This window comes from Heptranchias perlo, unplaced genomic scaffold, assembly GCF_035084215.1.
Source record: "Heptranchias perlo isolate sHepPer1 unplaced genomic scaffold, sHepPer1.hap1 HAP1_SCAFFOLD_56, whole genome shotgun sequence".
Taxonomy (NCBI): domain Eukaryota; kingdom Metazoa; phylum Chordata; class Chondrichthyes; order Hexanchiformes; family Hexanchidae; genus Heptranchias; species Heptranchias perlo.
In genome coordinates, this window is record NW_027139581.1 from 3,988,103 (window position 1) to 3,994,635 (window position 6,533).

At 47.9% G+C, this 6,533-nt stretch overlaps 1 non-coding gene across 1 annotated transcript; it reads left to right on the plus strand.

Annotated features, from left to right (window-relative positions):
• The first annotated feature begins 6,251 nt into the window (after positions 1 to 6,251).
• Positions 6,252 to 6,323, plus strand: trnat-ugu (transfer RNA threonine (anticodon UGU)). Its single transcript has one exon. It is a non-coding gene; the product is annotated as a tRNA-Thr (tRNA).
• The last annotated feature ends 210 nt before the right edge of the window (positions 6,324 to 6,533 follow it).

The window sequence follows — 6,533 nt, forward strand, 5'->3', positions numbered from 1 at the left end:
GATTCGAGTCTGACCATGGTCGTGCAGCGTGTGGGCGTCTGTGATGTGACCGATGAACATGCTTCACCAGTGGAACATTTTGTTCTTCCTTCCCACAGGTGCACAGCCGTCTGAGGACACTCGGGCTGCAGAAGGTGGTGAGTCGGCGGCTGCAGAGCTTGATGGTGTTTGTGCTGCAGAGAGTGATGGTGTTTGGGCTGCAGAGGGTGATGGTGTTTGGGCTGCAGAGAGTGATGGTGTTTGGGCTGCAGAGGGTGATGGTGTTTGGACTGCAGAGAGTGATGCTGTTGGTGCTGCAGAGAGTGATGGTGTTTGTGCTGCAGAGAGTGATGGTGTTGTGCTGCAGAGAGTGATGGTGTTTGGGCTGCAGAGAGTGATGGTGTTTGGGCTGCAGAGAGTGATGGTGTTTGGGCTGCAGAAGGTGATGGTGTTTGAGCTGCAGAGGGTGATGGTGTTTGTGCTGCAGAGGGTGATGGTGTTTGGGCTGCAGAGAGTGATGGTGTTTGGGCTGCAGAGGGTGATGGTGTTTGTGCTGCAGAGTGTGATGTTGTTTGGGCTGCAGAGGGTGATGGTGTTTGGGCTGCAGAGAGTGATGGTGTTTTTGCTGCAGAGGGTGATGTTGTTTGGGCTGCAGAGGGTGATGTTGTTTGGGCTGCAGAGGGTGATGGTGTTTGGGCTGCAGAGAGTGATGGTGTTTGTGCTGCAGAGGGTGATGGTGTTTGGGCTGCAGAGAGTGATGGTGTTTCAGTTCCTGAGTCCACCTGCCACCCTCAAGGTGTTGATGTGGGGGGAGCGCTTTACTATGAGGAGCCTCACCTGACCGCCTCTCCAACTCCCGGCCCCTCTGGCTCTGTGCGAGATACACACAATCCCTGAGTCCGACCTGTCGGGGTGTGAGGCACCGATGCGAGTTGGGGTAGATGCGCCCCTGTCCCCCGTGAGTCGACGTTGACGTAATCCCCCCTTCCCCCTCGCCCCCCATGTTGATGATGAATTGGGAGAGGACATCATCGGTCAACAAGTGAGACGATTGACGGCTGATGAGAGCGACAAGTGCCGTGACTGTTTCGTCTCCATGAGACAGGAGATCAAGGATGCTGGACACAACATTCTTGCCCAGCTGGCCCATACTGGACTGAACATTGCCCAGCTGGCCCATACTGGACGGAACATTGCCCAGCTGGCCCATACTGGACTGAACATTGCCCAGCTGGCCCATACTGGACAGAACATTGCCGAGCTGACAAATATTCACAAGGCTCTCGTACATTTCATGGAGTTGAATGCGAGCACGGCTGTGCTGCACCCGAAGCCCGTGACACACCCCGTGCCACTTCCTGCCGCAGACAGAGTACAGGCCCAAGAGCCAGGAGCTCTTCCTGCACCTGACGCTACTTTTATTCATGTCCCCGTGGAACAGCAGCACTCCAGCTCCGAACTCCCTGATTACAGCCATTTTGTAAGGCACAGATTTCGTGCCCTTGGCTCAAGAGGGGCTCGATCACAGGGAGGGATGGGGGCCAGGAGGAAATAGGATGCTCCTCGAGTGAAGAGTTCGCCTCATCTTGTTCAGAGTGTCACAGCGACCCTCGAGCATGCCGCAAGGGGGCGTCTGTAAATCTCATTGCTGTTTGTTCGGTTGGTGTTTTGGTTGTTTGTTTTTATTCGCTTGTTGATATTTTGTGATGTAATGAATCTCTCCTGATTGTTTGTCTGATAATTTTTGTTGCTGCTGCTGCTGCCCTTCAAACTTAATCAGAAGTCATTTGTAATTGTTCGAAGATTTTCTGAATATAAACCATGTTAGCATCACAATTGCTTTCCAACAAGAAAATTAATAAGTTAACGTAATTTTTATTTAAAGTTTTTCAATACACAGCTCAATGTTCACAATAAAGTTTTACAATAATTAACTGCCTCAAAATGTTAATGTAAAGTTTTGCACTAATTTTTTGATGCTGCAATTGAAGCTCACTGTTTCACTTTCAATCTCGCTTGTCCTGTTATCTGCTTTCCTGGGAGGGGGCGAGGAGGCAATTACCCATTTTCATCGATGTCTAAAAGCATCAGCCACTGGGTGCTCTCCCGCTGCCCTGTCCCCTGCAGCCACGGTTTCCTCGGGGGTGGCGGTGGGGGAACCAACAATGGCCCCAGCAACATCCGGGTTGTCATCCTGCATCTCATCCATTCCCAGAGGCATCTCGTCTTCCTGGTCAAAGGTCAGTCCTTCCCGCAGGGTAAAGTTGTGCAATGCGCATCAGACAACCACAACCCTGGACACCTTGACAGGTGAGTACGGCAAAGATCCCCCGACCTGTCCAAGTATCGAAAGCGTGATTTCAGCTCCCCGATTCTCCTCTCCACGACTTGGCGTGAGCACACGTGGGCACGGTTGTACCTCTCCTGAGCTGGACTATTGGTCCTGTGGTAGGGTGTCATCAGCCACGGCTTCAGCGGGTAGCCCTTATCACCTGAAATCCATCCAGATCCTTGCTGCTCTCCGGTGAAGGTATCATTGCAAGTCTGAGAGGCGAAGGACGAAGGCATCATGGGCACTTCCCTTGTGATCTGTATTTACACTCATGATCCACAGGTCGGCATCGCAAAGGATCCTCACATTTAACCAATTAAACCTCTTCCTGTTGTTGTTAGTGACAGGTGCCTCATTGGGTGCCTTGAACGTCACATGGAATCCGTCGACAGCCCCTTGTAATCTGGGAATCCAGCGATCCTGTGGAACGCGGTAAACCTTTCCCTTTGAGAATCCAGCGATCCTGTGTTACGCGGTAGACCTCTCCCTTTGGGGAAATCAGCGATCCTGTGGAACACGGTAGATCTCTCCCTTTGGGGAATCCAGCGATCCTGTGGATCACGGTAGATCTCTCCCTTTGGAGAATCCAGCGATCGTGTGGAACGCGGTAGACATCTCCCATTGGGGAATCCAGCGATCCTGTGGAACACGGTCGACCTCTCCCTTTACCGCGCTGGGGACATGTCAAGTTTGATCAACTGGGAAACCGCGTGGAATATCGCGCCCGTGACCTCATGAATCCACTCTCGCAGGACTCTGGGTGATTGTGTATCTGTGACCTGATGAATACAGACTCCCGCAGGGCTCTGGGTAATGGTGTATCTGTGACCTGATGAATTCAGACTCTCACAGGGCTCTGGGTGATGGTGTATCTGTGGCCTGATGAATTCAGACTCTCACAGGGCTCTGGTGATGTTACACATGTCACCAGGGCCTGACTGAAATGACCCACATGCCACTGACGAGGCCCTGCAGGAAGTAGAATGTGGCTGAAGGTCCTCTTGTAACATCTCATAGAGGCGGCCGATTGCCTCCTTGCTAAAACGAAGTCTCCACACAGATATCTCTTCCGATAACAATGTGGTTGGTGTGGTGTATATGGACTTTCAATAGGCGTTTGATAGAGTGCCGCACGGTCGGCTTATGATCACGATTGCGGCCCATGGAATAAAAGGGGCAGTAGCAGCATGGATATAGAATTGACTTTGGGACAGGAAACAGAGAGAAGTGGTGAACGGTTGTTTTAGGACTGGAGGGAGGTGGATAGTGGTGTTCCCCAGTGTGGGTCCTGGGACCACTGCTTTTATTGATATATATTAATGACTTGGACTTGGGCGTGCAGGGCTCAATTTCAAAATTTGCAGATGAAACAAAACTTGGAATGGTCGTAAACAGCGAGGAGGATAGTGATAGACTTCAAGAGGATATAGACAGGCTGGTGGAATGGGCGGACACGTGGAAGGTGAAATTTAATGCAGAAAAATGCGAAATGATACATTTTATTGGGAAGAATGAGGAGACGCAATATAAACTAAAGGGCACAAGTCTAAAACGGGTCGAGGAACAAAGAGATCGGGGGCTTTATGTGCACAAATCTTGAAAGGTGGCAGGGCATGTTGAGAAACCGTTTAAAAAAGCAATGGGATCCTTGGCTATATAAATAGAGGCACAAGTACAAAAGTATGGAAGTCATGATGAACCTTTATAAAACACTGGTTTGACCACAACTGGAGTATTGTGTCCAATTCTGGGCACCGCACTTTCGGAAAGATGTGAAGGCCCTGGCGGGGGTACAGAAGAGATTTACTCGAATGATTCCAGGGATGAGGGACTTTAGTTACTTGAATGGACTGGAGAAGCTGGGGTTGTTCTCCTTGAAACAGAGAAGGTTGAGAGGAGATTTAATCGAGGTATTCAAAATCATGAAGGGTCCAGACAGAGTCGATAGAGAAGAAGTGTTCCCATTGGTGGAAGGGTCAAGAACTAGAGGACATGGCTTTAAGGCGATTGACAAAAGAACCAAAGGTGAAAAACTTTTTTACACAGCGAGTGGTTCGGATCTGGAATGCACTGCCCGAGGGGGTGGTGGAGGCAGATTCAATCATGGCTGAAAAAATGCAGGGCCACGGGGACAGTGACGAGCTGGAATGTTCTTGCACAGGGCCGGTACATACTCGATGGGACGAATGGCCTCCTTTCGTGCTGAAACCTTTATCTAACGGTATGATGTAAATGGGAGAAGAGTGACAATGAGCACTGTCAAAATGTAACCGAAATAACAACTCGCTGGAGTGCGGTTCGAACCCACGAGAACATAAACCCAGCGGATTTTAAGTAAAACGCTTGAACCACTCGGCCACTCTGTTTACTGTGTTTTTATATAATGTGCTTGAGTGTCATTTCTTCCATCTCTTTGTCAGTCAAGGTCCAGAATGAAATGATGTCGGGAGCAGGGAAAGAGAGACACTCTGAAAAGCGTTGAAGAAGTGACACATTACACATACACATACACGGACAGGTACCCACATGTGTAGGTAGAAACGCAGAAATGAAATCTTTGGATAGTAAGCTCTGAACCGTTGTCGGCAGGATTCAAAGCTGCGCGGGGAGATCCCAATGGATTTCTAATCGATCGCTTTAACCACATGGCGACGACGACTTGATTTCAGTTAAATGCTGCTCACTGGAAATTGCAACGATCCCTCCGTGCTGTAACCTTTCTCTGATGCAAATGGATGAAGAGTGACAATGAGCAGTATCAAAATGAAACAGCTACGAGGAGTGTGGAAACACGCTGATATAAAACAATTGGATTTTAAATCCAACGCCTTAAGCACTAACGATCGTTAGTCTTTAGCTTTTTCCATACCGACAGAAGCTTTTAGAGTCCGTTATGTTTCTTGCCAGTTGACTCTCATTTTCTATTTTCCCTTTCATCATCAATTTATTGGTCCTCCTTTGTTGAATTCTAAAATGCTCCCAATCCTCAGGTTTACTGCTTTTTCTGGCAACTTTATTTGCCTCTTCCTTTGATTTAATACTATCTTTAATTTATCTTGTTCGCCACGGTTGGACCACTTTTCCTGTTGGGTTTTTGTGCCTTAAGGAATATATATTTGTTGCAGTCTTTCACTATCCTCTTCACTGTTCACGACACTTCCAAGTTTTGAGTCACCTGCAATTTTTTAATTTTGCCCTGCACACCCAAGTCCAAGTCATTAATATATGTCAAAAAAGCAATGGTCCCAATACCGACCTAAGGGGAACACCACTGTACACCTCCCTCCGTCCGAAAAACTTTCACTTGCAATTGATCTCCAATATTAGATGTGGAAAATACACTGAAAATCTAACTCGGACCATCCCACTTTCCACAATTTAATTTCACTGATATTCCAGCGATTTTAAAGCCTGCTCTCTGCCTCACTCTTCACCTCGATTTCAGAACCCGAATAATGTGCAAGTAATGAATACGCAGAATCGAGCTGTTTGCAGACCCGGGCTAATTCAGCCGCTCTAAACGAAGAGAAAGAGAGAGAGAGACAGACATACAGAAAGAAATTTATTTCCAATATTTGATGTGGAAAATACATTGAAAGACGAACTCGGACCATCCCAGTTTCCTGAATTTAATTTCACTGATATTCCACCGATTTTAAAGCTCTCTATTAAGGTCTCTCTCTCTGCATCTCTCTCCCCGTATCTCCATCTGTCTCTATCTCTCTCTCTCTCTCTCTCTTTCTGTCTGTCTCTTTCTATCTCTCTCTCTGTGACTCTTTCCACAACGGCCCGTTAAATAAACTGTCATGAAATTATTCGTTAAGGCGGAATAGTAGAAATCCATTGTTCCTCGATTAGTCGATTGTCGCAATCAGTTGCATAAACCTGTTGATCTGACTTCACCCGCTGAAGAGCATTATCATCGGGTTTTTGCTCGTGGGGTGCGGTGGCCAAGTGGAAAGGCGTCGGTCTTGTAAACCGAAAAGCGCGGGTTCGAACCCCGTCCGTACTTGTTTCAAGCTTGAATTTTTAATGAAATGACCGATTTGATGACAGTTTGTTCAACTTTCCACGGTCCACTGTTGAAAGAAGACTCACTGTTCACATTTCCATCTCTCTGTTCGTTCAGATCCAGAATAAAGTGATGTGGGGTGCGAGGAAAAGAGTGGGAAAGAGAGACACTCAGAAAGAGAGAGAGACACTGGGACAGAAAGAGACTCTC